This window comes from Mus caroli, unplaced genomic scaffold, assembly GCF_978045245.1.
Source record: "Mus caroli unplaced genomic scaffold, Mus_caroli_1 scaffold_20, whole genome shotgun sequence".
NCBI lineage: Eukaryota > Metazoa > Chordata > Mammalia > Rodentia > Muridae > Mus > Mus caroli.
Genome location: NW_028227275.1, coordinates 3,992,187 through 4,004,534, shown reverse-complemented (window position 1 = coordinate 4,004,534; position 12,348 = coordinate 3,992,187). Strand labels below are relative to the sequence as shown.

The window sequence follows — 12,348 nt, the reverse complement described above, 5'->3', positions numbered from 1 at the left end:
CACAGTTCACTGTCTGCCTCTTGCTCCCAGACTTATTCACCCTGGGTCTGGTTCTCCATCAAATGCACCATTTAGATGACAGTATCACATTGCTCAGAAATACTCCAAATGCTTTCTGTTTACCCAAGTCCAAACTCCAGCACTTCACACCCAGAGCTCCACACCCAGCCTTCCACATCACAGTCCCACACAGCTTTCCAAGGCCTGTGAGAGTGGATCAGTCCCCCTACATCTTCATTCTGATTCAAACTGGGGTTCCATCTTTTCAACCCATATTCTGTCCCCTTCCTCCTCCTCTTCTAGTAGACTTGCTTCCTAACTCACTGCTTCCCAAATCCTGTCAGGCCATTGAGGTCCCACTCGGCTGTCTGTGAAAAGAATCCTTCCTGGTCCACTGGGCTCCTGCTGATGTTATGGGCTTGCCTGCAGGGCATTCATGCCAGAAGGTTGGCAATAGACTACTGCTTACTGGATTTTTCCATAGAAAAGCTGAGCCTGGTAACTACAAGACACGTTTCCTGAGGGTAAACTTTGGCACGTCTCTCACTGGGCCTACCATAGCACCTTCCAGCTGGTAAAAATGTAGCAAACACCTAATAATTAAATAAACATTCTAAAAAGGTTTAGAAGGCCTTTGGCAGCAATAGTTTCTTTCAAAAGTTTTCTTTCATTGTGTGTGTATGTGCATGTGTGTGCGAATGTGCTGTGTGTGCGTGTGTGTGTGTGTGTGTGTGTGTGTGTGTGTGTGTGTGTGTGTGTATGTATGTGTGTACACCATAGCATATGTGAAGAAGTCATAGAACTCCTGTGAGTCTGTTCTCTCTGCCTATCATGCCTGTCTGGGGGATTAAACTCAGGTTATCCGGCTTGGTAGCAAGCTTTTGTTTTTTCCTACTGAGCTATCTCATTGTCCCAGGAATAGTGTCTGAGTGAACACACTAGCTATACTGGTTTCATAGAAGACTTAAAGCTGCTTGAAACCCCACACAGAGCACATAGCAAGCTAGCGTGTGGCACATATACAAAATGAGTTCTGGGTTATTCAAATATGTACAGTCATACTGAATAGCCCAGAAGCCCTGACCCCAAGAGCATCCCCACGAACCATGCTGCTCAAATCCCTATTACTTAGTGAACTTGTACCTGGTGGAGAGAAATGACAAGCAGAGAAGTAGATGCACTATATTTGGAACAACATCAACCTGTCTCAGGATAAACTATTTCTTTGGGTAGCTGTGATGCCAACAGAGTGCTAAGCTTTTTGTTTTTAAGCATAGGTCAGTAACAAGAAGATAGTCCCACTTTTAATCTGTATCAAGGGCTTGGAAGACAACTGGAAACCCTCAGTTTGGAGCTTCCATTGATAACCATGCAGGTCTTACAATTAAAAGTGTTCAGGCACGGAGGCACATAGCAGTGATTACAAATTCTGGAGGCAGAGGCAGTAGGCCTGAGGACTGATGCTTCCTAGACCTGCAAGTTCAAGACCTGCCTGGTCTATCTAGTGAATTAGAAGCTACAGCTGCATGGTGAGACCTTCTCTCCAAATAACCAAACAAATGACACGTTGAGGTAAAGGAGCTGCTGTGGTCACATTGGTGCCACACTGCCAAGCCAGAACACTACGAGCCAAGGGTAATTACAGTTCTATGCATATGCCTCAGACTCAAGAATGCCAGTGAAGGAAGATGCTTGGCCCTCCTCACCAATTTCACCCTTATTACCATTCACGGGGCTGTGTTCTTTCTAAATCTGCCCATGAGGTCGCATCTTTATATAATGTGCTTCGAAAGAGCTGGAGTTTCAGCAGACAGAAGCTTGACAGGTGGTAGATAGAGTTTTTCTAGAACCATTTACATGACCTTAAGTGCCCCACCCCAGGAACCAGAATGTACTGGGTTTGAAGTCCACTATTCCATCATCTGTCATCTGTGAAAAAGAGCCTGGCCCTTGGGTAGGATTATTGCTAGCATTAAAGCAAAGACATCATAAATAAGGTTGTAATAAGTGGTCTCAGTGACTTAATCCTCATTGTAATTCAAGGGTTGATTACCAAGCCAAGCCAAACAGAAACAAACAGACCAGTAAGTGTGTTGACTGCCAGGGTTGTATATTAAAAAGTAACAGCCCTGAGCTACAATTTCAGCTCCTGCTTTAGAAGTAATAAAACCAATGATCACACATATTTATTAATCATAACTCACAATAACAAAGTAGGCGTGTGTGCCGGGAAAAAACACAAAAGGCCCATCAGCAACAGCTATCAAAACACAAGTTCAAAGACAACACTGAGATCAGCTGTAAACATGACAGGGTGGTCTAAAATATCAATGCCCTTAGATGTAGTAACCACCCACCATCGAGACAGGGGTTCCAGCTCTGTGTCTTCACACACCAGAGTAAAAGCCAGGGAGGTTAAAGCAGATGCATCTGAAATAGTTTCAAGTATGTGTTCCTGGAGACAGGAGCAACTCTGGAAGGAAGGAAGGTGGTGCCCTGGCATGCCCCAGATCCATCTGTGGGAGTGTGGCAGCTAGTACCGGCAAGAATTAAAAAGAGGCAGCAAACAGACAAGTCTTAAAAGAAATGGGAAGAATCTCTTCTTGATTTGTTATCTTAGTCAGGGACACTATTGTCGTGATGAATAGAACACCGTGACAAAGAGCAGCCCGGGGAGGGAAGGGTTAATTCAGCTTACACTTCCACAGACATCATCTATCACTGAAGGAAGTCAGGACAAGATCTCAGGCACCACAGCAGGGACCTGAAGGAAGCAGCTGATGTGGAGGTTGGAGTGAGTGCTGCTTACGGGCTTGCTCCTCATGGCTTGTTCAGCCTGCTTTCTTATAGAACCCAGGACTACCTGCCCAGGGATGGCCCCACCCACACCAGACTGGCCCTCCCTCATCAGTCACTAATTAAGACAATGTTCTTGTGGGCAGTGGTGGAACACAACTTTAATCCCTGCACTCAGAAGGCAGGGGAAGGCAGATGAGTTCAAGGCCAGCTTAGTCTACCGAGAGAGTTCTAGGACAGCCAAAGGGTACACAAATAAATTCTGTCTTGAATCCCGACCCTGGGATGTGGGGGCAAGAAAAGAAAGAAAGAAAGAAAGAAAGAAAGAAAGAAAGAAAGAAAGAAAGAAAGAAAGAAAGAAAGAAAGAAAGAAAATGTCTTACTGTCAGATCTTATGGAGGCATTTTTTTTCAATTGATACTTTTCTTTCAGATTGGCTCTAGCTTGTTTCAAATTGACACAAAATTAGCCAGCACACCAGCAAGGTGAACTCAGATTCTTTTCTGTTTTGTTTTTTGTTTTTCTTTTCTTTTCTCTTTTCCTTACATACTCCCTTTCTTTCTTCCTCTCTTTCTTTCTTTGTTGAATGTGTGTGTGTGTGTCTGTCTGTTTGCCTGTGTGTCTGTGTTACAGTTCTGGGTATGTATGTGTGTGTGCACAACATGTGTTCCTATACACACACACTCGCATGAGCTTCCATACACACGGACACCTACCCACACGATACCCACCCACATGTGTGTGCCTGTTTGCATGTGTATGGGGACACATGCAGGAGTGAGTGCAGGTAGATACATGTGTGTGCATGTATGTGGAGGGCATATGTTGGTGTCAGATGTCTTCCCCACTATTCCCCACCGTATGCATTGAACATCTCTCTCTGAAGCTTGTAGATGCAGCTAGCCTCACTAGTCCACTTACTCCAGGGTGAGGAACCAAGAGACTAAAGATAGAATTCAAGGCCAGATGGGGAGGGGTCTCTAAAACGATTGGTCCACAACAGACAAAACACAGAGAGATGTAAATGACTGGGGTCTCAGTGGACAGTGGGTAAAAGAAATTGTTTCACACTTGTACAGTCACACAGTAGAACGGAATTTCACAAACATTAGTTCAGACTTTACCATCTAAATGCCCTGATAGTGCTGAGGCTTATTCAAGACCTAGAGGGACAGACAGCCAGTTTTAGAAATTCCAACATCCATCTTCTCTTTACAGCCTGTGGTGTGTGGAGTTGGTAGATGAAGAAGTGAGTTAGAAGCGAGATAGGGAGAAGCTATACAGCACCAGACTAAATCTTTATCTTTCAAAGACAGGACTCTCGAGCTGGTTAGTGAAGACAGGTAATGTCGCCTTTCTGGGGTTACTTTCTAGGCCAGTGGCTCTCAGACTTCCCAAGGCTGTAACCCTTTAATACTGTTTCTCAGGCCATGCTGACCCCCAACCATAGGATTGTTTATGTTGCTACTTCATAGCTATAACTTTACTACTGTCATTAATTGTAGTGTAAATATCTATGTTTTCATATGGTCTTAGGTGACCCCCGTGAAAGGGTCCTTTAGCCCCCAAAAGGGTTGGGACTCAGGCTGAAGACTGTTGTTCTTGGCAAACACCGTTATTTCAAAATATTACTTCTGGCTTTTGAACAACCTGACTTAGTGCTGGTTGAGTGGTTGTTGTTGTTGATTGTATGTTTTTTATTTTGGGTTTATTTGTTTATTTATTTATTTATTTACTTATTGTATCATAGAGGCCCACAGATTTAACATACCTTACTGATTTCCTGAATCACAGAAGCAAGAAAACAAAATCGTTTCACGGAAAATGAGCATGCTAAAAACACTTTTTTTTCTTCCATCTGAAACGTAAACTCATTAGAAATGGCAATTCCCACACTTCAATCCAGATGGCTAAACGCCAACCTGATTGGCATTCAAGTAATGCTAAGCCCTTGTTTCAATGTTAGGAAATAAACTAAATACCGCAAGGCTTAAGGACGCTCAGCTCAGCTCTAGGACATATTTCTATTAGAAAAATAAATAAAAAGGAGCAACAGACGCCCTGCTTGTGAGCATGACAGGTACAGCCCCTACTTTCAGCTGGAATCATGAAACCATTTCTTTAATAGAAAACCTTTTTGCACTATTTTTTCTTATTTTGGACATAAAACACATAGTTCTAAGGTACAGAGGGCTCCGCAAAATGGTAACAATCCTTCCAGGGTGCTGTGGAAACTTGGGTCTGACAGCCGAGCAGTGATCACGCATGGCATGTGTGAGTCCTAACTTGGTCTGAAATGCTGGCATGTGCCTGAATATTTTAATAGTGTCCACTCATTAATCATCAGTAAGAAGTACTTTCAAAAATAGAAATGTTAAGCTGTTTACGCATGAAGCTTTATAGTGTATAGAAAGTGGGAGCAGGCACCAAAGTGGACAGAGGTCTCAGCAGAGGTGTGCCACGCTCCCTTGGGGACTCTCTTTTATTATTTTGTTTGGTGTTGTGTGGAAATCATCCGGGGAGATATCCACCACTTCCCTGGGAAGTCTTTGTTACTCTACCCAAGAGGAAATCTGGGCATTATTAAATTCTGACTCCTACACATCCTCCCTGGGGACTTGTTAAAAGGGAAAATTGTGAGTATGGAAAAGAAGTGTCTGAAGCCTTAAGTTCGTGTTCACAGGAAGGTTGGCACTCTACCAGACAGACACCATGGCAGTGGACTTCTAGCTACAGGAACTTGGATAGTGTGTGTGCTATATTGACAGAGACTAACTATACTTATACAGCAATCGGGAAAATACAGAGGCCATCCTTTATGACGAGAAAAGGCTCTGGGTTTTAGTGGTGGTCATAAATAAATGGGGTCAGTGCAGTGGTCTGCTACTTGAAGGCCGTGCTGACAGATGCTGGTGTATTCTACCAGACAGCACCATGTTAGGTGTGATTTTAACCCTTGAAAGTGTGTACCAAAGAGCACAAGGCTGACCATCAGAACACCTGCCAAAAGTGGAAAGAACTATGTGCACTTTTAGAAGAAAGGTCTGTCTTTTAAGGGAAAGGAACTCTCCCTTTGCCTCCTCTTCCCATGCTCCCAAATGATACAGCTCACAACATGAATTTCACCAGCGCCTGGTTCCCTTCTTAGCCATAAGCCATGTGTTCAAAGAATGCCTGATGTTCCATACCCTACAGACAGGTATCCATGCATGTCTATTACAAAGATTCATCTCTGCCCAGCAGTGGTGGCACATGCCTTTAAGCTCAGAATTCAGCTGGCAGAGGCACATAGATCTCTGAGTTCAAGGCCAGCCTGGTCTACAGAGCGGCTAAGCCAGTCAAAGCTACACAGAGAAACCCTGTCTCAACAAAACAAACACACACACACACACACACACACACACACACACACACACACACTGGTTTCTTAATTAGGCACTGGAACAATCGATAGGAACAGGGATAACCATGATGATGAGCTGTCAGAAAGTTACCTGTGTGGCTGCTCTCTCTCTCTCTCTCTCTCTCTCTCTCTCTCTCTCTCTCTCTCTCTCTCTCTCTCTCTCTCTCTCTCTCTCTCTCTCTCAAAAATGTTCCACTGTGTGCTCACCTTTACATCCAAAAGGACACCTTCCTGGCTCGGCTTTGGTATATCTGAATTGGCCACAAAATGGACATTCTGTGTTTTGAGACCATTATTAAGGAAAACAAGGATTCCATGAACACAAACAGTGCCATCGCCTAAGAAGCACCCAATTCATAAATACAGCCACCGGACGAGTAACAGGAACGTAGCATGGTCAGGGCAGACGTGCTGGACAAAGAGAAGAATCTCATCCCAGGTGGTGACGGCTACTGAGAAAGGCTCACAGTTCAAAACTCGGGAACCGTTTAATTCTAGACTTTTCTATTTACTATCTTGAATTGATAGTGACTGCAGAAAAAGAGATCATGGAGAGAGGGGGCCATTGTATAAGAAGGGTCAGACTCTTGACTGAAGAGCTACATTTTAAAACAATGTTTCAGTTTGAATAATAAGGCTTTCTTCATTGTTTCCTGCAAATGACACAGATTGTTCTAAATTAAAATCTAGAGCTGATGAGGACAGTATTACCAGATGCTAGGGGGAAGTCCAAAAAGGTAAACAACAACAACAACTTCCAGGGAATCACAGTGGGAACTGCCTTTAAATGCTGGCACATCTGTCACTGGAACACTATCCAGTTGTGAAATGGATCCGGTCAGTTTTGTAGATGTGGAAACTTATTTATGGATTAACATAACAAAATGTAAGTACAATCTAATTGCAGGTTTATCAGGTATCAATTACTTACTACCTCTGAACTCTATATTTAACAAAGGGTTTTAGGGTTACAATCAGGATATCTACTCTTAATTTTTATACATTTTCATGATTTGGGCAGAATGCTATCTTTAAATATTTGTTAAGCTGACTTTCTTTTAAGTATGAATGTTCTACCATAAATAAAAATATGTAAAACAAAGCCCATGAGTATTCATTGAAGGTTCCTGAGTATGTGTGAGTGTATTTGTATACATGTGTGTGTATACATTTGTGTGTGCACATTGGTATGTGTGCTCACACATGCACAAATTGGTTAGTGCTAGGGATTAAACTCTAGGGCTTCGTGCATGCCAGGTAAGCCCTGGATATTTTTAATCACTGGGTTTCTTTCATTTAAATATTATAAACCATTGGTTGACTGGAAATGCTAAGATATCTCTAAGGACTACATGCTAAAAGCCTTCTTTGGAAACACTTATCTACCCCCAAATGAGGTGAGATTTGATTGATCTGTATGCTCCTTTATTGATTATTTACTTCCAACCATTTTCAAGCAAGACAATGGCACAGTCGCTGTGATAGATAATTTTAATTGTCACACCGAAGCAATCTAGAATCATCGGAAGAGAGAGGCTTCATTGTCTGGGCATATCTATAGGGGACCATCTTGATCACATTAATAAAGTTGGAAAGACCTGCCCACTGTGGGTGGCAGCATTCCCTAAGTTTGTGTCCTAGATGTATAAACATAGAGGAGGCTAAACACACACACACACACACACACAGAGAGAGAGAGAGAGAGAGAGAGAGAGACAGAGACAGAGACAGAGACAGAGACAGAGACAGAGAGACAGAGACAGAGACACAGAGAGACAGACAGAGACAGACAGGCAGACAGATAGTTATTTGTTCCTCTCCTTGTTCCTGACTGTTATTGTGACTAGCTGCTTCAAGTTCCTGTCTTGACTTCCCTATAATGAGTGTGAACCATGGGATCGTAAGCTAAAGAAACCCTTTCTTCATCTAAGTTGGGTTTTTTTCAGGGTACATCTCACAGCCACAGAGGTGACATCAGGTTAGACATCATCATACACACCCTTCAGATCACCCACTTTCCTCAGCAGAACCACAGATCTCTTCTTGATTCGGGGCCTTTGAGCCAGTTAGACAATTTCACTCTCCCTCGGCTTTCTCATCTGTTGAATTGGGTAACATTTATCTCAAAGGCTGATGATTAAATTAGCCCAGGTGAGCCGGGCGTGGTGGCGCACGCCTTTAATCCCAGCACTCGGGAGGCAGAGGCAGGCGGATTTCTGAGTTCGAGGCCAGCCTGGTCTACAAAGTGAGTTCCAGGACAGCCAGGGCTACACAGAGAAACCCTGTCTCGAAAAACCAAAAAAAAAAAAAAAATTAGCCCAGGTGTATACAAATCTTAGAACCTCACTTGGCCTGCAGTGTTTTACAAGTGTTACTTTTTGTTAGTAACATTACTACAATTTACAAGTAGCATTTTAAAAACTATCACTAGTATGCACTAATTAGTTTTTTTATGTCAACTTGATACAAACTAGAGTCAGAGAGAAGGGAGCCCAAGTTAGTTGAGAAAATGCCTCCATAATATCTGGCTTCAGGCTGGCTTATAAGTTGTTTTTTGTTTTGTTTTGTTTTTAATTAGTGATTGATATGGGAGGGCCTAGCCCCCTGTGGGTGGTGCCATTCCTGGGCTGGTGGTCCTGGGTTCTATAGGGAAGCAGGCATGGAGAGCAAGCCAGTAAGCAGCACCCCTCTGTAGCTTCTGCATCAGTTCCTGCCTCCAGGTCCCTGCCCTGCTTGAGTTTCTATCCTCCCTGTTTTTGAAGATGAACTATGAATGAAATATTGCCTCCCCACATTGCCTATTGCTGTGCTGAAACACCATGACCAAAAAGCAAAGTTTCATCACATCAATGGTTAGCCAAACCAAGACAATGTACGGTAGTGTCTTAGTTAGGGTTTTACTGCTGGGAACAGACACCATGACCAAGGCAAGTCATAAAAAAAAAACAACAACATTTAATTGGGGCTGTTAAGCAGCAACAGTATTACTGTGAAAACACAGCAACTAGAAAAGCATGTACAAACAAATGTTGCCTAAAATGTAAAGACAGAGCAGCCTGAAGGGTGAGGAACTTACAGCTACTGCTCCAATGCTGACTTACGGTCAAAGGATCCTTGATATTACCGGGGTCCTGGACAGTGTGTCCTGGGTTTCCAAATGGAGAGTTTCTGCCTAAGTTGTTCCTTTGGCTCTTTGAGGTGCCATCTATTTTAGACCTCAGAGAAACAAAAGGTCAGTCTGGAACCACTTGTGCTTTCTGAAGTTCACATTGCCAGGTTTCTTGCCTAAATTAAACAGAACCATCTTGGATCTCTCTCTGTGACATAATTTGCTTTTAAAGTCAATTGTAAATCAGCCCCGATGGTGGATAATTAATTGTTTTAGGTCTTGGTCCTCTGTGTTCTTTTCTTCTCCAGGGCATGAAGAGTTCTTGAGTCTTTAAATAGCAATCGACCCCACTTCAAGACGACCCCACTTCAAGACGGTAGGGAAGTTACTGCATTAGTCAATGTTGTTCTTAAAAACAAAAGCCTTAACATTTATTTGCATGTGGACCCCGGCTGAGTGAGGATGTCAGCTGTGGCTTCTCCTAGTGCCTGGCTGCAGGTTCTTATTTGTATGTGTTGACAGGCAAGAGGAGGATGCTGGGTACTTAGAGACGGACTGTTTCTCAGGCTGCCACTGGGAACAGGTCTAATACCCTTTCCAAAGTCGGGGTGGAGCAGTTGCTGATATATATGTGTGTGTGTGTATGCTGATTTTCTATATATACTGATTAGATAGATAGATCGATAGATAGATAGATTATGTCTGTATACACACTGACTCTGTATGTATACTGATTTTTATATATACTGATTAGATAGATAGATAGATAGATAGATAGATAGATAGATAGATTATGTCTGTATACACACTGACTCTGTATGTATACTGATTTTTATATATACTGATTATATATCTATACACACACCACATACACTGATTTATAATATACATATATATTGATTATATATATATGTATATATACATATACTGATTTTATATATATACCAATTCTATATATACTGATTATATCTGTATACACACTGACTTTATATATACTGATTATATATACTGATTATATATATTCTGATTTTGTATAACTACTGATTATATATCTACACACACTGATATATATATATACTGATTTTATATATATTCTGATTTATATATACTATATATATACTGATTATATATACACACACTGATTTTATATATACTGATTTTACACACACACACACACACACACACACACACACACACACACACAGGCTTTCAAGATGGACTTCCCAAACATGCAAAACAGAAAACAAAATCAGGGTCTTCTCTGGGGACTTGAGGCACAGGAGATGAGAGATGAGGGTAACAGGGGTACAGCCTTACTAGCTACTGTAAATTTGCCTTTTGGGAGACCAAGAGCCATCTTTTGGATCTAGCAGCTGAAGTTTCAAGAGGGACTGTAATTCTATCAGGGTCACACCATAGGTCTCATTATGGGATGGTTCCCTAGGGGAAGAGGCACCTAAGCACCTGGGTTCAGGTTCAAGTTTCAAATCACAGGAGAACCAAGGTCCTTCCCTGGCTGTGTGTTCTCAGTTCCTGCTTCTCTTTCCTCTAAAGCTGAAAGCAGAATTTCTCAACACTGGAAAGAGAGGGCCACACACTGCCTTCATTTCCAACTCACTGCACGCACAGGCAGCTGAAAATGTAATAAAAAGAAAGTAACCACAAAGAGAAGTCAAAAAGGCATACACAGTATAAGTAATAGTTTTCCTTTAAATTATTGTAAAAGGTATTGGGGAGAAAGCTCCGTGGGTAAAGGGTTTACTGTGCAATCGTGTGAAGCCAAATCCTGGTCCCCAGAATATCTGGCTATATGAATAGCCTCATGTGATCCTGGAGATGGGGCCAGGGGGTGGGAAGTTCTTCAGAAGCTTGTGAGACAGCCAGCATGCCCAGCAGTGAACAACAGAAGATGCAGTTTCAAACAAGGTAGGTGTGAAGTTATCCTCTGGCCTCTTGTGCATTCTCTCACTCACACATGAGTATATACCAGCATACAGACACACACACACACACACACACACACAGAGAGAGAGAGAGAGAGAGAGAGAGAGAGAGAGAGAGAGAGAGAGAGAGAGAGAGTCAGGGGGCAGATCTCAAAGAGCTATTAAAGTTTCCAATGTTGAACTTGAGTTTCTGTTTGTACAGCACATGGACAGATGTGGACAGCGGCAGGCAGGGCAGACCCAGCACTACACTGAGAACCAGGTCTGAGCAGCAGCCCTCTAGAGAATGTCTCTACCTACATGATCTTCCTGGGTAAAGTCCCCAAGCTTTGTGCAAATGAGACTCCTCTCTAAAGTGTCTGCCCTACTCAGCATCTGCACACATCTGCAGTCCCTGTTATACAGAGAGAACAGCTTAAGCTAACGAGTTGAAGACCAGCTGAGTAGACACAGCCAGACCATGTCTCAAAAATGGGACTAGTCTCCCCTTGACGTTCCAGGACTCTGGTGAGCCACTGTCTCCATGGCCTCCGCTTCTAGATATCTCACAGGCAGCCCCAAGCAGCACATACAAACCAAACCCTGGATGTTGGCTTCACTCCCACGCCTGCTCCCAGCTCTCCCTGCCAGACCCCTGGAGGTGGTTCTGGCCCGTGTCCTCTGCCACAATGGATGACAGTCTGCATCCCACTATCACTATTTGAAAACAAATCATTTTGTTCCCCTAAAGATTACAAAATCCCTGAGAACAAGGGACTCCTCCCCCAAAGGCCTTGGTGATGATCACAGCCTAGCACTTAAGTAGTACAGGGAGCACAGTTCCTTCCCAAAAGAGTTTTGAGCTGATTAATAAAGGAATGGTTCCAAGAAATACACTCAATAACCAGCTAATTCCGTCATCTTCATCTATAAAGCAGAACAGTTAATGCCTCCCCAATACAGTGATCATGAGGGTCTGTTCATTCCTAACAAGGTGCTATCTGTACAGTGCAGAGCTGGCTGAAGACACTTACTAGACAGTGGCTACCTTCTGAACGTAGTTCCCATACAAAGGACACAAGCATAGGCTAGACTGAATTATGCACAGCTCCTGTGTG

At 42.9% G+C, this 12,348-nt stretch overlaps 1 protein-coding gene across 2 annotated transcripts in view; it reads right to left on the bottom strand.

The window, feature by feature from the left end:
- Positions 1 to 12,348, bottom strand: part of Ablim1 (actin binding LIM protein 1) — a 287,337-nt gene that overhangs the window by 249,998 nt on the left and 24,991 nt on the right. The window lies entirely within an intron of this gene.